Here is an 18,731-nt window from a genome sequence, read left to right as displayed (position 1 = left end):
CTGAGTTCCAATAGATTGATTTGGTGTAGTCTTTCCACACTGGTCCAGAATCCTTGGGTGCGGAGACCCTCCAGGTGGGCCCCCCATGCGTAATTCGACGAATCGGTTGTGAGAACTTTCTGATGGGGGGGAGAGTGCATCAGCAAACCTCTGGATAGATTCGAAGAGGTCATCCACCAAAGTAGAGACTGCCGAAGAGCAGGTGTGACTACGATGCGTTTGGACAGTGGATCGGATGTCTGATTCCACTGTGATGCCAGGGTCCACTGGGGGATTCTGAGGTGGAGTCTGGCAAAGGGTGTAACGTGTACTGTGGAGGCCATATGGCCCAGGAGCACCATCAGTTGTCTCGCCGGTAGGGTTTGGCGGGTAGCCACCGACTGGCAGAGATGAAGAAGAGACTCCATGCGTTGCCGGGGCAGGAATGCTCGGAGTCGGGTGGTGTCCAGGACCGCTCCGATGAAGGGGAGGGACTGGGTGGGTTGTAGATGAGACTTGGAGAAGTTGATCTCGAAGCCCAAATTCTGGAGGAAGTAGGTTGTAGCCAAGGCCGCCGAAGTGACCTCTGGGGCTGACGGGGCCTTGATGAGCCAGTCGTCGAGGTATGGAAACACCTGTAGACCCCTGTCCCGGAGTGCTGCGGCCACTACCACCAGGCACTTTGTGAAGACTCTGGGGGACGAAGATAGGCCGAATGGTAGCACTCGATACTGTAGGTGCAGATTTCCCACCCGAAATCTGAGGAACTTTCGGGAGGCCGGGTGAATGGGGATGTGAGTGTAGGCCTCCTTGAGATCCAGGGAGCATAACCAGTCGTTCTGCTCGAGGAGGGGGTATAGAGAAGCCAAAGTCAACATGCGGAACTTCTCTTTGACCAGGAACTTGTTGAGGGCCCGAAGGTCTAAAATGGGTCGCAGGTCGCCCGTTTTCTTCGGGACGAGGAAGTACCGGGAGTAAAACCCCCGGTTCAATTGGTCTGACGGGACCGGCTCGACAGCCCGAAGCTGAAGTAAGGAACTATCCCTCTTCTTTGACAACAAAGTCACTACAATCCGAACTCACCTTGGACCTTCTCTTCCAGCTTTTTCGCTTCCTACTAATAATGATCTAACTTTCTTACCTCTCAGTTCCTTCTCTACTTTCAAACTACCGTCCTTAACTCAACTATCTTCTATTTTACAATCTATAAATTCCTCCAATAATTCTATTGAAAGTTTTCCCCCATCTCTTCTCAAAAAAATTCTCTTCTTTCTTTGGTCCCTATATAAGGGAAATGATTTCCAAATCTTTTACTGACTGCTGCGTCCCTTCTACATGGAAATCAGCTCTAGTTTTCCCTAAACTTAAACAACACAACTCCGATCCCTCTATACCAAATAACTACCGCCCCATAGCGAATTTGCCATTTATCTCCAAAATTGCTGAAAAAATTATCCATTCTCAATTATCAGAATTTTTTGATCATACACATGCATTACATCCTTATCAGACTGGTTTTCGAACTTCACATTCCACAGAATTATCATTACTTGGTTTAATCACAACTATACAATACTCTCACGATCACTTAAAATCAGTAATATTAATTTCCCTAGATTTATCAGCAGCCTTTGACACTATCGATCATTCTCTCCTCTTATCCAGATTAGCTGAATGCAACATTACAGGTCATGCTCTCAAATGGTTCACATCCTATTTTCATCAACGTAGCTTTACAGTTCACGCTAAAAATCAAACTTCTTCTCCGATAACTCAAACTTTTGGAGTTCCTCAAGGCTCTATTTTGTCACCACTACTGTTCAATATCTTTCTTTCCCCTCTTCTTTCTCTCGCCCAATCACTGGGATTTTCAATTTTCGCCTATGCCGACGATATACAGTTACTCTTCCCGATAAACACTTCAAACCCATTAGAAATAAAAGATCTAAATACTAAACTAGATATTGTAAGTGATTGGCTTTTTTCTAACAAACTTTCACTAAACATTGATAAATCTTGTGGTATTCTGCTCCCTATCAAAAAATCTGAAACTTTACCTGGAACTGTTTATATCAAATCCACACCTTTAGCAATGGATACTAAAGTAAAACTATTAGGAGTAATTATCGACCAAGATCTTTCCTTTCATGACCACATAAGCTCAGTAGTAAAAACCTGTTTCTTTAAATTACGCATTATCCGTTCACTTAGTTCTATTCTAAATAATGATTCAATTAACATCCTCATTCATTCCCTAGTCATTTCACATCTGGATTACTGTAACTCTTTGTTAAATGGATTACCTCAAAAAGAACTTCGACGGTTGCAACTTATTCAAAATACGGCAATAAAACTAGTCTACAAAAAAGGTAAATTTGAACATGTCACCCCTCTTCTCAAAGAATCACATTGGCTCCCAGTCACACATCGCATAACCTACAAAATCTTACTGCTTATCTTCAAAATCAAACAATCTCACTTACCTTTATTTCTCGATAAATTATTAATTCCCAAAAGTTCTCCCCGATCCTTACGATCCACCGATCAAAAACTTCTTTTTGTTCCGTCCCTAAAAGAGTCCTACTATACCAGGAAAACTAACTTCTCTATTACTGCTCCAACCTTATGGAATTCTCTCCCTCAATTTCTTCGTGACGAAAATCATCTACAAAAATTCAAAACCAATCTTAAAACTTTCCTATTCCAAGATGCCTTTACCAAATCCTAATCTTTACTTCATCTATTAATCTTTCAACACTCTCTTGATTCTTATTTTCTTCATTAGGGCATCTCATAACATCACGCACAATTACCCTTCATGTTCTTTCCCATACCACTATATCATTTCTTCTAATATCATGTAACTTTTCCCCTCCTCCCCATCTATCCTCACGATCGTGTTTGTCTGTATATGTTTAATATGTTCCCCCTATACTCTTTAATACACTATTAACTCGTTCCTACTCTTCTATTTTAAATTTTTATTGTTAACCGGTCAGATATTTACTTTATGATCGGGATATGAAAAACTAATAAACTTGAAACTTGAAACTTGTTTGGACTTCTTGAAGAAGAAGGGCGGTCTGCGTCGAGCTTGAAGGATACTCTCTTGGAGGATGGTCCGGGGGGACCCGGTGGAATTGAAGAGAGTATCCTTCTCTTATGATGGAGAGGACCCATAGGTCCGTGGTTATGACCTCCCATCGGTGGTAAAAAAGATGGAGGCGGCCCCCTATGGGAGAGGCCGAGGTTATGCTCCCGGGCGGGGCGTCAAAAGGGCTGGGGAGCCTTAGGTACAGCCGGTGGCTGAAGTTTTTGCTGAGACTTCTGGGGGGGTTGTCTCTTCGCAGGCTGTCTCGCAGCAGGCGTTTGTCTGGGCATGTAACGCCGCTGGTAAATCAGGGGTGGCCTGGAAGGTCGAGACTGTTGAGGTTTGGGTTTGGGCCGTAGGATGGATTGAAAGGATTTTTCATGATCCGACAGCTTCTTGGTAACAGTTTCGATAGACTCATCGAACAAGTCAGCTCCAGCGCATGGTACGTTGGCGAGTCTGTCCTGTAGGTTGGGATCCATATCGATAGTACGGAGCCATGCCAGGCGACGCATGGCTACCGCGCTTGCGGCGGCGCGTGCCGAGAGTTCGAATGCATCGAAGGAGGATTGCATCAGCTGGAGGCGTAATTGGGAGAGGGAGGCTACCACTTCCTCGAACTCGAATCGAGCTTGGTTGTCTATGAACGGAGTGAACTTGCGGAGCACCGGCAAGAAGAACTCCAGATAGGAAGAGAAAAAGAAGTTGTAGTTTAGCACCCGTGACGCCATCATGGAGTTTTGGTAGAATTTTCTACCAAATTTGTCCATCGTTCTCCCCTCTCGGCCCGGCGGTACAGAGGCGTAGACCTGGGAGGGGTGAGAGCGTTTAAGGGAGGACTCGACCAGTAGGGATTGGTGGGAGAGTTGAGGGCCCTCGAACCCTTTATGGTGCACGATGCGGTATCGAGCATCGAGTTTGCTTGGGATCGCCGGTATGGAATACGGCGTTTCGAAGCACTGCATGAAGGTCTGGTCCAGTAATTTATGCAAGGGGAGCCGAAGCGACTCCGTTGGAGGGTTAGGTAAATGCATGGTGTCCAGATACTCTTTGGAGTATCTGGAGCCCGTGTCAAGGGTCACATCCAGATCATCCGCCATTTGTCGGAGGAATGATGAGAAGGACAATTGTTCCGCCAGCGTCGGTCTGTGGGACGGGCTGGAGGAGGATGAGGCCTCCAGGTCCGTGGACATCGGGGAGTGACAAGGAGAATCGGGCACTGGTGTCTCCTCGTACTCCGGGCCCCTCGGAGGGGACACCTCTGATGAGGAGTATCCCCTACGTTGCAGTTTTTTCTGCGGTGACACCTCCGAATGGCGTGAGGAGTGCCAGGATGAGTGTCTCGATCGGTGCCCGTCTCGGTGGCGGGACGGGGATCGGGATCGTCTGTGCATCGCATGGTCTCCCGAGGCCCCCAAGTGGATAGGGCTGGAAGCGGTGGATCGTAACTGGGTTTGCGATGCGGGTTCTTGCGATGCTACCCAAGTCTGGTAAGGAGTACGGAAGAACTCTTCCTGACTATGCCCAGGGCTTCGAGTATCGATCGGAGGTCTGGTCCCATGTTGGCGCGGAGGCGTAATGGGTTCTAATGGCGGCATATCGGTAAGCGAGGCTTGCCGCGTGGGCATCGCCGCCCTCCCCCGTTCGTCCTCGTCGGTTGTCGAGGTCGAACGGTGTGGGGGAGGGGGCGGACCGCCCCTTTGGATCGGTACCGGGAGGTCACCCTGTATGGCAGCGATGAGCCCGGGTCCGATGGTCTGCATGAGCTCAACGAATTGAGCTTCCAGCACGGACCGTAGCGAAGCCGATAAGGAGGGATCCGCACCGAAAGGGGGTCCTCCTGCACGGACATCGCGCTCCTTCGAGGCCGAGTGCTTCTGCTTAGTAGCTTTCGGCACTTTGATGACCATTGGTGGCACTGTGGAAGGAAGAGGTACCTGAACCGAGGAGACCGGGGCAGGCACCGACGTCGAGCTCGTGGATGGTGTCGGGGCGAGCGATGCCGGTTTCACCACGCTCGATGCAGGAGGGGTCGATGCCGGTTTTGCCCGAACCGGGGAGGTATCGGATGAAGTGGAGGCTGAGGGATCCTTAGCTGCGTCCATCTTGAACATCGATTCCCACAATAGGCAACGCCGCTTGAATGAGCGTGCCGTAAGGGTAGAGCAAGGCCTGCACGATTTCGGAATGTGGTCAGGGCCCAAACACTGCAAACAGCGCCAGTGAGGGTCCGTGAGTGAAATCGCGCGTTGGCACTTGCTGCACTTTTTAAAACCGGTGATTGGCCGGGACATAGGCCGGAAAATCTCCGCCGCGAGGTCGAAGCCGGTGGGCCTGAGCCACGTGGCCGGCCCGTTCGACCCGCCGGAGGAAATAATCTTCTTTTTTTTTTTTTTTTTTTTACGAAAAGAAAAGAACTGTTAACTGTAATTAAAAGAAAGCGAAAACGCGGACAAGGAAGGCAAATTTAACTGAATTCAGCTAGCGCATGATGAAGTTGAACTTCTCAGCTCCGCGGAAAAGAAAGAACTGAGGAGACACGCCCGGATCTCCGGGTAGGAAGGCACCGGCGCATGCGCGGTGCGGGCATCTAGAAACTTTAAGTTTCTACAAGCAACACGTGCTTGTGAGACGTCCGTACCGGGGCTCTATCTGATGACATCACCCACTAGTGAGAATACCTGCCTGCTTGTCCTGGGATAAGAACGGGTACAAGTGGATCGATTTTTCACTCCGTCAAAAATTACAAAGACTAGGGGACACTCGATGAAGTCTCAGGAAAATACTTTTAAAACCAATAGGAGGAAATTTTTTTTCACTCAGAGAATAGTTAAGCTCTGGAACGCGTTGCCGGAGGATGTGGTAAGAGCGGATAGCGTAGCTGGTTTAAGAAAGGTTTGGACAAGTTCTTGGAGGAAAAGTCCATAGTCTGTAATTGAGAAAGACATGTATCGGTTGCATGGAATATTGCTACTCCTTGGGTTTTGGCCAGGTACTAGTGACCTAGATTGGCCACCGTGAGAATGGGCTACTGGGCTTGATGGACCTTTGGGCTGACCCAGTAAGGCTGTTCTTATGTAATACCAGAAATGGGTGTCCAAATTGGCAAAATATATATAATTACCCTGACAGAAGAAAAGTCTGCACTTTCCTAGAAGTATATCTTCAGTGACAGCAGCTCATCATAATTATTTTTACTTTACTAATGCATGGGACATTTAATTTCTTTGTTTCGTTTTCTTTATGAAACATGAAGTGTTCTCTTGTATTATTCATGCTGTTTTTATCCTCATTACTTATTATGGAACCGGCCGAGCAAATATTTTAGTGCACATTTAAAAGAAGCCAGGCAGAAACCGAAGCATTTGGAAGCTCTTGGCTTCTTGCCCTCAGCAAGTGCTAACACCCTGCCAGGAGTGTGCTCTGTCCCTTCCTTCTTCCTATTCCATCTGTTGCTGATTTCAGCTGTGGAACCCTGCATGTCCCAAAAACAGTAAAGTAATGTGCTTCATGAATGCTGTATGTTGGAGAGACAGACTCAGCCTGAATAATAAATCTAATATAATAAAACCCTAAGCTGCGCATGCGCACTCCCACCTGCGTGCTCCCGTTTTCTGTGCGCTGTAGGGCACTGCAGGTATGAGTGCACATGCACGCGAATCTCTCTCTCTTTCTCTCTTCCCCCAAGGCAGATGTCGGCCGCAGCAGCTGTCGGCAGCTGCAGGCCGCGGCAGCTGGTGGCTGTCGGCGGCTGCAGGCCGCGGCGGCCACACGGAGCACGGAGCCACCAGCAGCGGGTGGCAGTCACCCCAAAAACCCCTGACCTACAGGCCGGGCCAAAGTTTAAAGTAGTGAGTGTAGGAGGGGCAGGAGAAGCTAGACTGAGGGAAAAAATGATGGAATGCTGCGGCTGCTGCACAGAGAAGTAGGGAAGGAGATAGGAAGAAAGACACAAGGACAGGGGCAGGGAGAGAGACAGAAAGACAGACAGACAAAGGGGGCCAGGGAGGGAGAGAGACAAAAAGAAAGACAGCGGGAGGAAGAGAGACAGAAAGAAAAAGACAGGGGTAGGGAGAGAAACAGAAAGAAAGACAGACAATCATATATTCTAGCACCAGCGGGATGAAAGGAGACAGAAAGAAAAGAAGAAAGACACAGGGACAGGGAGAGACACAGAAAGACAGACAGACAAAGGGGGCCAGGGAGAGAGACAGACAGAAAGAAAGACAGAGGGACAGAGAAAGAGACAGAAATAAAGACAGACAGACATATATTCTAGCATCCGTTAATGTAACGGGCTAAAATACTAGTAAATAAATAAAAGTATGTTATGATCTTTGAACGAACATTTAACTCATATCAGTTTACAACAGAAGTAGTACAGTAAATCAAATAGATCCTAGTAATAATCAAATGCTGTACACCAATAGAATATCATCATGGATCAACATGAATAACTTTCATGATAGGCAAACACAAATTATTAAAATAGCTGCTCATAGAATTCACATAAATACAATTATTTATTTTATTCATTTATTCATTTTACATGGTTTACATGAATTTATTCAGGTACTCAAGTATTTTCCCCTGTCTATCCCGTGGGTTCACAGTCTATCTAATGTACCTGGGGCAATGGGGAATTAAGTTACTTGCCCTTCACTCGCCGGTGCTCCGGCTGCTCTCTCCTGCCGCTTCCGCTGCCCTCTCCAGTCTCCCCCATGAAAAACCGTAGTCGCGGTTTTTCAAGATTCGCGGGGGTTCCTGGAACGGAACCCCCGTGAATTTCGGGGGAATACTGTATACTAACCCAGAGACCCACCCAGCATCTTGTGCAATTTTTTTTTTTTTTAGATTTATTAACCACCTTTACATGAAGAAATTCACCCAAAGCAGTTTACAATTAATTGAATAGTAATCAGGTACTCTTATGCATTTTCCCTATCTGTCTCAGAAGGCTCACAATCTGTGGTAACTAGGGTAATGGAATGCTAAGTGACATTTCAAGGATAGAAAGGAAGATTTTTTTTACTGAGAAGAAATTACTTCAGAGGAAACATTTCTCATCTTCTGGGTATGGGCCATGCTGGATTTCATGCAAAACAAGGAAAATTACTATAAAGACAGCACAAAAAGTAAATGTATTTCATCAGTGGTACCTGGAAAGGGTTATTGATGTTGTCTAACATAACCATATTACCAATGAGGTGACCCTGAGAAGTGACTTTTAGAGGCTCCAAGATATTGTAGGTGAGCAAACGGTCTTGCTAGCTAGATATATTCTAAAGCTGCATACTTATGTTAAGTGCAATCTTATAACCCACCAAATCTTCACAAATCGGAGTTCTAGGTGGGTCACAAGCAGCATATCTCTATATAGAATTATACACAGAATCATACATGCTATATAAGTAACTACCAACATTGTAATAAATGCTTATTCAAAAGAATGACAAAGCCCGAGTCTCCTTAGGCCCCTAACAGGGACTGCTTAAAAAGCCATGTTTTCAGACTTTTGTGGAACAGTGCATATAGAATGGCTATACAAATTTCAATCAGAAGTAAGTTACATACTTTTGCAATTTGGTAGTTAAATGATTTGTTATGCGGTGTCTTGTATTTTATGCCTTTCAGAGTTGGGAATGACAGGATCAAGCTATCAGTTACGATGATTAGCAGATCTACCTAATAGATCAGTAAATCTGGGGAAGCTCTTAGGGGTGTCACCATATAGTGTTTTGAATGCTAAGTAGCATGGGGGTCTTTTACTAAGGCGCGCCAGCCAATTTAGCACGTGCTATGCTAACGCGTCCATAGAATATAATGGGCGTGTTAGCATTTAGCGTGCGCTAAATTGGCTAGCGCATCTTAGTTAAAAAAACCCTATAGTTTGAATTCTATTTGCTTTTCTTTCTATTGGTAGCCACTGTAGCTCTATAAGCAGCGGCATGAAATGGTCAAATCTTGATTTGTAATATATATGTTTTGCTGCTGTGTTCTGTATCAACTGTTTTTCTTTGTTTCACAGAAATTCCTGAAAGAAGTGCATTGCAGTAGTCCAGTATAATTAACTGTACTAGTATTCTGTAGTGTTATTGGAAGAAGTAGTATATGACCCTCCTTAAGCTCTGTAGAGGAAGAAAGGCTTTCTGAACTACATTGTTAACATGATCTTTAAAACTCAGCAAGCTGTCTAAAGTGACTCCCAGAACTTTTGAGGATTTCTGACTGTTAAAGCTAGTGCTATTTGTAAAATCACTGATAGACAGAATTAGGTATGTGTGTCACCTAAACCAAAATTGTGTTTTTCAGTGTTTAGTTTGAGATGGTGTCTTACCAACCATTCTCGCACTTTAGTTAATGCTCTGGACAGTATGGTAGCCATGTTGGCTTTGTTCAGATCCATAGAAATTAACAGAAAAACATCATCTGCATATGAAAAGAGCCGTTCCCCAGATCAGAGAATGATCAAATTTAGTGTGGTCATAAAGATGTTATATAATAGTGGTGATATGTAGGAGATCTAATCTTCAATTTCTGGGTCGCTCTATGCCTATCTAGGTTCATGGCAACTTACAAATCAAGAAGTTTGCATTATATTTAGGAGTTACAACAAAACATAAAGTACCGGTAGCAGTATACTAAGAGGTAGTTACCAGAGATAGGAGATGTAGTAATCATTCAACAGAAGGGAACATTGAGCTGTCATTCGACTTAGAGTAGAGCAACTTGAAGTACAATACAATTGAGTTAGATACATGTAGATTGGTATGATTATGTCATATAGAGTTTGGAGAGGGAGCATCTCTCAACATCATTCAAGAAATTATGTGCACTGTGAACAGTTGGATGAGAGATAATTTAGATAAAACAAAATTCTTTTTTGCTTCTCCTTCTAACTGGATGGTGGAAAAAAAATCTGACACTAAATGGGGCTACTTATCCTATTGAATCGGAAATCAGAATTTTAGGTGTGTACTTAGATAGGAACTTATCAATGAAGGCATTTACTTCTGGGTTGGTCAAAAAATGCTTTTTCATTTTATGGAAATTGCGTACAATTAAATCTTATTTTGATACTATGTCATTTAGGACTCTGGTTCAATCTTTAGTACTTAATACTTTAGATTATTGCAATTTAGTTCATCTTGCCGGGCAACGTAGAAATCTAGTTACATTACACAAAATTCAGAATGTGGAAGTTCATCTGATTTTTGACTTGAAGAAGTCTGATCATGCCACTCAGTATTATAAAGAGCTTCACTGGCATCCATTTGAGGCCTGAGTATTATTCAAATGACACCCTTTGTTATAAAGCATTATATGGGCAGGCACCTGAGAATTAATTGGATCAATTCACTTTTTTTTTTTTTTTAATCAGATCGCCCATTACGAGTTTCTTCATTATTCGTGTTTCCTTCTGTTCCGGTAGCATTTATAAGAAGTTTTTACAATGATTGTTTGCCTATCAGGGGGCCAGTTGGGATAAGGAGCTACGTAATTTGTTTGCGTGGTCGCATTCATATATACACTTCAGAAAATTAATAAAATCAACTTTATTTGTGAGGCTTTTAGGAAATTAATAGCATTAATGATTATACAACTGGGGTTGTATAGTCTCGGGTTTGTAAACCATATCGATCTGAGAGATTTTGCGGTCTAGAAATTAAATGTAATGTAATGGTTTCTGGAAGGGTGAAATGCTATGTAGATTGCTGTGGAAGAGCATACTTGTTTAAGTATCAATGAAGTATTCGTTCGCAAAGAGAAAAGTCTTCAGTTTCTTTTAAAGTCTGGGGTAGTTTGGTTCTGTCTTTATAATTGTTAGAAAATTGTTCCAGGATTTGGTACTGAGTTAGGTGAGTAGTGAGTTAAATATGTGCTTGTATTTCACACCTTTGAAAAAGAGAGGATCAATTGAAAGGTTTTTAAGTTAAGTTTTCTGGCTGATATTGACCAGAAGTTGATGAAAAGGTTTATAAGTGGCTCTATGGAGTTCGCATACAGGATGTGAAACATTTACATATTATAGTTTAAAGATGATGTGAGCGTTAATAGGTAGCCAGAGCAGTCTACTGTAGTAAGGTGAGATAGAATCAAATTTTTTCAGTTTGAATATTAGTCTTATTGCTGCATTTTGTATCAGTTGTTTGTGCATGAGAGTAGATTAATGCCAGTATAGAGAGAGTTATAGTGGTCTAGTTGGGATAGTCCAAGCAACTGTGTCAGTATAGCAAAGTAATGATCATGGAAGAAGGATCTGATTAGACTTAGTTGTCTCATGCTATAGAAAGGGGGGATTCCCCATAAGTTGGAAATTTGGAGTTCATAAGATAGGGTAAAGTATAACTCTGAGGTCCTTAGAGGTTTTGTCTATATATAGAGAGGTTCCTGAGGGTAGTGTAGGGACAGTTTGCAAGGTGCTGTAAAACCATAGCAGTGTGTGTTTGAGTTTATTGATTGTAGCACAGGTATGTATTTTTGTCTATGCCAATGGATATTTTTTGAGAGACATCATGCATGTTATGTTTTATCAGGATGAGCAAGAGGATGTCATCTGCATAAGATAGTAAGCATCCATTGTTGAAATTAATGTGACCCAAGGAACTTTAAAAAGAGGTTGTATACTATTGGGAAGAGTGGCAATCATTGAGTGTACACCACAGAATGCTTTCCAACTCCTGGAGAACAATGTTCCATCTTTCCATACGAGGTATTTCCTATTCTGTAGGAAATCTTTGAACCAGCTTAGAACAGTGCCTTCAATGCCTATTTCATTTAGTTTGGTTAAAAGTAGTTGGTGGTTGGCTGAGTCTAAGGAAGCTGATATATCAAATTAGAGTAGAACTGCCTGGTGTCCCATGCTTAAGGTTTATTTGATTTTGGTGGTTAAGGTTAATAGAAGAAGTTCTGTGGTATATAGTGAGTGAAACCCAACTTGTGAGGAATGGAGGCAGAAGAGTGTTCGATATAAGTTGAAAGTTGTTTGCAGACATGCACTTCTAGAAGTTAAATATGTATAGGGATGCCGGTGATGGGTCTGAAATTTGAAGGATTTGAGAGATCTGTGTTTTGGATCTTGGTAATAGGGGTGAGGGCAATATGACCCATTTGAGGTGGTAGTTTGAAGTTTGGACAGCCAGAATATGATGTGATCTGGGGTGTCTGTGAGTGGATAGTATTTATGCCAGGAGGCTATGTCAGATGTTGGTAGAAGTTTTAAGGTATTCCAAATTTGGTAAGCCATACAAGGGTCTGTTATCTTGGGTGTAATGTGTATTCTGGTGTTGCAGTGATGGTTGTTTATACATTTTTTATCTTATTCAAGAAGTCAACTAGCATTTGGCTGAGAATTAATGTTGGATAGACCTAATTTTGGAGGTGTAGTCATAGTACACATTAGGCAAAATAATTTATCGATATCAAAATTTTTGTTTTCTATTTCACGAGTGTAGTTGGGTATTTTTTGGCTTCAGCGATATTGAATTTGTATTTATTAATTACAACCCTCCAGCCTGTTTTGTGTTGCTTTTTTGCCATTGCCTCTCAAGTCTTCGGCAAGATTGATTTTCAGCTATTAGGCTTTCGGTAAACCAAGGTGAAGGTTTGATAGTTCTTGTGTTGCGGTGGCATAGTGAGGCGATTGCATTCAGTGTTTGTTCAACTGTGTTGTTCCAGTTAGTAAGCATTGTAGTAGGGTTGCCATCCAACAGATTACGAGTAATTGGAAGAATTGGAATAGATTGAATTATAATTTCTGGTGGAATTCGTTATGTCATGTATATAAAATGGAAAGGGTAATAGCTACACAGCAGGGGATTTTAAGAAAATTTCAAGATGTTTGGGAGCCCTTAACAAAGTATTGTAATAAGTGAATAATTTTTTCCCTTTATTTGTTACATGTCAAGGGGTGGGGGAGGGGGGAGAGGGTGTTTCTGGTCTTTGTATAATTATATGAAATGATAAGAAAGAATTTATGAGATTTTTAAAATTGATTTGGAATGGGGGGAGGGGGGAGATAAGTTTTGAACTGGATTAGTACAGAATATTAAGTGTTGTATTTAAGTTAAAATGTTGTTATTTGCTGACACACTTATTATAAGTTTTCAAAATGAATAAAGAATATAAAAAAAAAAGAAATAAGTAAATGTTGACAAATATCAATATATATATAAGAAAAACATGAAAGCATTTCAGGGATAGGAAGAGGGAGGGGTGGGTGAATAGGTCACACCATTTCACTCAGATTTATCTTCTAATTTGCATATCATATATTCTAGATCAGGGAGGATTGAAGAGTCTTTTAGATTTAATTTGGAAGAAGCTTGTGTAAATTAGTATGAGACCACCTCCACGTTTGTTCAGTCTGGGTATGTAGATAGCAATGTATCCTGGTGGGCATAGATGGGGTAGATCTGGGGAGGTTGTATCTTTGAGCCATGTTTCTGAGAAGAAACTAGGGGACACTCAAAGTTACAGGGGAGTACTGGGGACTGCGTATGTTTGAGGCAGTCACCAATGAGCAGTCTTGTCAGTTTTGTCAGAATTTTGAACATCTTACTTAAGTCTGGTTTGTCTACCCCAATTATATCCGAGTAATATTTAAGTTTTGTTGTTTTATTTGTCTTTTATAATATATATATTGTTTCCTCCGTTTATCTCGAGCGATTGATCTAACTTCCTCCAAGCTCTTTCTAGTTTTCGGCATTCTCTTTTTAAGCTACTTAGTTCTGCCAAGTACCATGGTTTTTAACACTTCTAGGAATTTTCTCTCTGCTGAAGGAGCTATAGATTCTAATATGAAATCTATTGCTTTCATCCACACTGTACAATTTTGGTCCGGGTTTAGGTTCATTATTTGTAGGGAAGGTCCCATCTTTTCCCAGAATGTATGAGCATTGATTTTCCCTCTGGATTTGATCAATTTACTTATTGAACCTGGGTCAGTGTGCAATATTCCGCAACCAGATATAATAACCGGGATCCTGTTCTTAACATCAGAGTTTGATTGTCGACCTAATAAGCTTTTGATGCCTGTCAGCCATATGCATACTAATAGCACCCACTTAATTGTAATCAATTTAATGCATATCTCAGAATGAAAGGACTAGCCCACCTAGTGGTAATCCAGCATCAACTGTGGATGATGAAGGTAGTGATGAGGATAAAGCTCCATAGATGAGGAGGTATTGAAAGGAACAGTTACCTCTTCCTGTTGTATCACATCTTTAAGGAGGAGGAGCTCCGTCCGATACTTGTGAAGTCACGGTGGGCGGGGCTTAATGCAGTGCCTCCAGCTTCCCGAGATTAGCTAACCCAGGTGGTGTTCTGGCAGTGAAGTTGGATGAGACAGGTGTTGAAATGAAAGAAACAGTTACCTCTTTCAGTCCAGCTGGTACCCAGTAGTGAGGAGGGTAAGATTCTGCAGCTAGTCAGCTGTTGGAAGGAACAATTAACTATCTCAGTCCTGTCTCGCCTTTAAGAGGGAGAAGCATCCGATACTTGTGATGTCACTGTGGGCAGGTAGTGAAAGCATCTGTCCCAGTTACCTCTTTCAGTCCAGTCACACCTTTGAGAGGGAGGAGTGTCCAGTACTAGTGATGTCACTGTGGGCGGGCCTTAACAGCACATCATCAGCTTCCCAAGCCTAGCTCATACAGGTGGTGTTTCTGCAGTGAAGTTGGATGATGCAGGTAGTGAGGAGGGTAAGACTCAATAGTGGGTCAGGTGTTGAAAGGATCTGTCCCAGTTAATGCTTGAGTACCTTAATAAATTAAAGTAAACCATTCTGAGCTCCCTTGGGAGAATGGTCACATCTTTGAGAGGGAGAAGCATCCAGTACTACTGATGGCACTGTGGGTGGGGCTTAATGCCGCACCACCAGCTTCCCAAGACTAGCTCACCCAGTAGTGAGGAGGGTAAGATTCTGCAGCGGAACAGTTACCTCTCTCTTAGTCCTGTCACGCCTTCAACATCCCAAAATCACTATACTGTAACAGGGGGAAAAGAAGAGGAGGTCTAAAAGGACCTGGAGTAGCTCATTCAAAGAGATTTTCTGCATCTAAATGCCAACTAGGAAGAGATGGAAACTGATGCAACTGATCAAACAATGAAGAAGATCTGCTGCCCAAAGTGCCCAGGTGTAGAGGCAGAGATAAGTTTAGGTGTACATAAATCTAGCTATGGAAATTGCTTATTCAACTTTGCATATATTCATTTAGCAACTTCACAGCCTTTTTCAAAGACAGGGTATAAACAACTTCTGCCTATAAGTCTTCCTAAGTCTCACATGGGAGTGAATCAAACCCTCCCTGAATAAATCTATGCATATTCTCATAAAGTTATTTATAGAACAGCTTGTTTTATTAAATGGATGCCTTAGAACAGGCATGAGCAGGAGTGTTCCTTGCACATATTCTTGCTCTGCCAGGAGCTTCACCCCCTTCTAGGCACTTTTTTTTCCGTTGTCAAGTGTAATTTTTTTGCCAGCACTTCCTCCTTGAGGCTCAATGAAGTGTTTGAGCTACAAAGTTCTCCATACTACTGGGCATTGGCAGTTCTAAGCACGAGAGCATAGCAGCCAACTTTTCAAAATTATTGGGGGTGCTAAACCCAATGGAAATTGCTTTTCCCTGGACACAGTCAATGCATTTTTCAATATTGGGGGTGCTCAAGCACAGAGCTGGCCCTTATGCATGGGAAGAAGCAGTGCTGTCAGGTGCTACAAGAAGTTGCCAATTCTAGGACAGAGATTAAAAAAACAAAAACAAAGTACTGGAGGAGGGGGAGTTTTGGGATTAGGTGAGTGCTGGGCAGGTGGTAGGGAGCAGAGCCACCCACAGTCCCAGTGGTATAATAATGAATGGCTCTGCACCACCACTGCTTCAGAAAACAAACTATAAGATCAGAGAAAGACCACAAAAGTGCATCTATAAGCTACCTGTTTTTCACATCTATTGCACTTCAGCATAAGATACTTGATCTCAAACTTTTTATTATTATTAATAATAATAATAGCATTATTTTTATACCACACTACCTCACGGTTCAGTGCAATTTACAAGAAGAAAAAAAAATTGCATATTTTTGCATATGTATGATATTACATCAGAATATCATACATTAAAAGTACATAAAAAGTACAATTAAATATATTTGTCAAAAAGATAAATTTTCAGTAGTTTTCTAAAAGTCTAATAAGATGAAGAGTTCATTAGCAAATCACCAAAGCATTTATTCCATTTCCTTGCCTGAAATGAAAGTGTTTTTTTCTAGAAACCTTTCTATCGAAGGAGAAAAGAATAAAGAATGTCTACATGTGGAATGTTTAGTTTCCAAAAATTCAAAGTGATCAGTAAAATAGCCTGGAACGAAGCCAAATAATGTTTTATAACAAACAAGCAAATGTAAAAATTATTCTTGCCTCTACCAGAAACCAATGCAGCTTCCAATAAGGTGTTATATGTTCTGACTTTTTCAGATTGAAAATCAAGCTCACGGCCTTATTCTGAACAATTTGCATTCTTTTAATGTTTTTTTTTTGTAGGATCCTAAACAGATGATGTTACTATAGTTCAATGTACTTAAAATTAAAGAGTTCACTAACAATCTAAAAGATGAAAAATCAAAATAGGATTTTATAGTGCAAAATTTCCATAAAATGAAGAAACTTTTTAACTAAAGTGTCAAATTGAACATCAAAAGTCTAAATGGACTCCTAGTATTTTAATAACAGAATCGATAGGATAATTAATTCCATTTAATAACAGGGAAGTCTCTGATTGTATTGGTGAGCTTGCCAAAAAAATGTTATTTTTTTCAGCATTTAGTTTTAATCTAAATTCCTTAGCCCAGTGTTCTTCAACCACCAGTCCGTGGACCGGTGTCAGTCCGCAGAAATTTTCTGCCGGTCTGCAGGGCAGGCACGTCCATGGGACCCAAGACAGTGTTCTTCAGCCACCAGTCCACAGTGCAATCAATGCGTCGTCTTCAGGCTGGCTCCCTGAGTGCTGCAGTGCACAAAGCTGTGGGAAAAGGCTCCTACGCGCATCCTGTGCCTGAACCGGAAGCCTTCGCTCTGACATCACAACATCAGAGGGAAGGCTTCCAGATGAGGCGCAGGATGCGCACGAGGAGCCGCTGCTCACAGCTTTCTGCACTGCAGCACTCAGGAAGAGGGAGTCGGCCCAAAGACGCCACGTTGATCGCACCGTGGACCAGCCCAAAGATAACACCGGGGGGCAGGTCAGAAGGTAAGGCACATGGAGGGAGAGAGACAACAACGGTAGAGGGAATGCTTTTATTTTTTTATTTAGTTTGATTTGTCTGTTCAGGAAGAAATGCATTTGTTTCTTTTCCTCTGGGGTTATACTGCTTGCAGAGTCTTGCATCTTAGGGTTTGTTTGTAAATATTAGTACTTTTAGTTTTTGGTCCTGCATTTGCATGGGGTTATCTGTTTTTTTGGTAGGAATGAATGTTGAAAAGCATACAATGTGCTTTGTGTATTTTAATTTTGTGGTTAACAATTATGCATTGTTAATATGATTCTATTTCGTGTGTATACACTTCTCCCTCCATATTCATGGTTTCTGTACCTGGAATTTCGCTTATTCATGATTTTTTGGCCGCTGATTCCGCCCCCCCCCCCCCCCCCATAAACACCATCATTAAAGTTTTTTCCTTTTACTTTTCTGTACGGTACCAATAAAAAAGTTTATCACTTACCATTACTGTACTATAACTCTGAAAAAGCTGCTGCCATGCTTTCTCACACAAATTCGCTGCTTCCACGTTTCCCAATGTGCACTGAGAAAAACGCTGCTTCCCATCATCCCTAGAGAGAAAGGCTTCTTCCCAGCATGCATGAAATCACTGCTTGTTTGCCTACCCTGCAATCGCTGGTTGGCTGCCCTGCAATTGCTGCTTGCTTGCTTGCTTGGCTTGAAATCGCTGCTTGCTTGCCTGCCCTGAAATCGCTGCTTGCCTCTCCTTCAGGAACAGATCAGATCAGGTTGAAAAGTTATTCACGGTTTCAATAGTAAAAACGATGGCGCTTTCTCAAAACCGCGAATAACATATAAAAAAGTTATTCGCGGTTTCTCCATATTCGCGCCTATGTTCCGCCCGCATCCTCCGCAAATACGGAAGGAGAAGTGTATATGAAAAATGAATGAAAAAAAGGTGTTACAATTAGTACTATTATGGGGGCGGGGTATGGGGCGGAGATTGGGTGGAGATGTGCACGACTTAGCCCAGTGTTCTTCAACTGCCAGTCCACAAAATAATTATTTTATTTCCACCGGTCCATAGGTGTCAAAAGGTTGAAGAACACTGCCTTAGCCCATTGTTCAACACTAATATAGATTATATAAAACCTTGTGTTTTCGTTATTAAAGAAACAATAGGAGTTGCAATAGTCATGTAATACCCATAGCTGTATAAATTTCAAACCGAATTTCAATAGTTTATTACCCAACAATGTCAAAAAGATATTAAATTAGATGGCTTCTGCTTGTCCAAAACTCTCATGGATTTGGCAATCATTTTTGCCCCATTACTTCTGTAGGAGGTTGAATGCATCACCCACAATTTTTGCATAAAAATATTAGTTATTCCAGAATTTGCCCCTCTTACATAGGGCACAAAATTTAATGGACAAGT

At 42.2% G+C, this 18,731-nt stretch overlaps 1 protein-coding gene across 3 annotated transcripts in view; it reads right to left on the bottom strand.

Annotated features, from left to right (window-relative positions):
- PCSK5 (proprotein convertase subtilisin/kexin type 5) overlaps positions 1-18,731 on the bottom strand; it is a 767,735-nt gene that overhangs the window by 603,247 nt on the left and 145,757 nt on the right. The window lies entirely within an intron of this gene.

Source organism: Geotrypetes seraphini, chromosome 1 (assembly GCF_902459505.1).
Source record: "Geotrypetes seraphini chromosome 1, aGeoSer1.1, whole genome shotgun sequence".
NCBI classification, from domain to species: domain Eukaryota; kingdom Metazoa; phylum Chordata; class Amphibia; order Gymnophiona; family Dermophiidae; genus Geotrypetes; species Geotrypetes seraphini.
This window is presented reverse-complemented; position numbering and strand designations above follow the sequence as displayed.